At 27.8% G+C, this 1,103-nt stretch overlaps 1 non-coding gene across 1 annotated transcript; it reads left to right on the top strand.

The window, feature by feature from the left end:
* The first annotated feature begins 680 nt into the window (after window positions 1-680).
* LOC138752179 (small nucleolar RNA SNORD123) lies at window positions 681-749 on the top strand. The gene has a single exon (XR_011350434.1). It is a non-coding gene; the product is annotated as a small nucleolar RNA SNORD123 (small nucleolar RNA).
* Window positions 750-1,103: the final 354 nt, after the last annotated feature.

Below are 1,103 nucleotides of genomic sequence, written 5' to 3'. Positions count from 1 at the left end.
AATAATAAACATGATGAAGTATATTTACCTATATAATTTAAAAATTATTTGAGGGACACTTTCCAGACTCATATTCTGTTTGTCTCTGAACTTCCAATGGCAGGGACAAGTTTGGTATTATAATTCTTATTACTATTTGTTTTTCTTATAGTGATTTTGCAACATCTCTGGAAATCTATCTCACAGCAGGTTTTATCCTATGGGTGAAGAGGACAGTTGAATTTGGTCCAATAATTGAGAATTTTTAGAAGGTATGTTTCATTTAAAATAGTTAAATAAATAAATGTTGCTTTTGTTATTCACCCAAATGCTACATAATATTAATCATATATTATTTTCTTAGATATATCCACAAAACTATTGACAACGTTTAGGTTTATAAACAGAAGACAATTTTACAATCTTTTAATGTATTGCATCAACTTTTCAGTTCATATATTTCTGTTATCTTAAGTTCTCTCTTCTTTAGATACCATGCAGTAGAGTTTTGAATTCATATTATTAAATACTTTAATTAACTGAAGTTTGTTAATATGACTAAAATAGAGAAATCAACAATTTTTAAGATGGTCTCATTATCATACATTAGAACGGATTTAAAATGTTTTCCTTTATAGAGGTTTAGTGAAAATATAGCATTAATAATCACTTTAAAGAAGTGATTTTTTTTTTTGCTTTTATGTGAAAATGATGATTAAGGGGATCTGAAATCATCTGAAGTAAAGATGCCATCCATTTCCTGATTCACATTTATTTTTCTCTAAACTCAGCAATAAGTGTGTTAATTGAAAATTAATTGCTATTAATCCATTTTATTTTCTCTCTTTGATATCTGGATTTTGCGGAATCCCCAGCAAATCTACAAGATAATGACATCCTGCAAGACAAGACGGAATGGGATTTACAACTCCCAACAGACCCATCACTATATATTTATGGAAGAAGTATTCAGATTTTAAAAAACCCTTCTTGAAAACAATTAACTTTACTTATTTAATCACCAAGTACTTAATGTCCACTGGGATGTTTAATTTCAAAATACTCTGTTTTTCCAGTTTATATTTAAATATTCAGCTTCACTACTGATGAAGTTGAATATTTTC

The sequence above is a fragment of the Narcine bancroftii genome, chromosome 1 (assembly GCF_036971445.1).
Source record: "Narcine bancroftii isolate sNarBan1 chromosome 1, sNarBan1.hap1, whole genome shotgun sequence".
NCBI classification, from domain to species: Eukaryota; Metazoa; Chordata; class Chondrichthyes; order Torpediniformes; family Narcinidae; genus Narcine; species Narcine bancroftii.
Note: the sequence above shows the minus strand (reverse complement) of the source record. Positions and strands in the feature narration are given on the sequence as shown.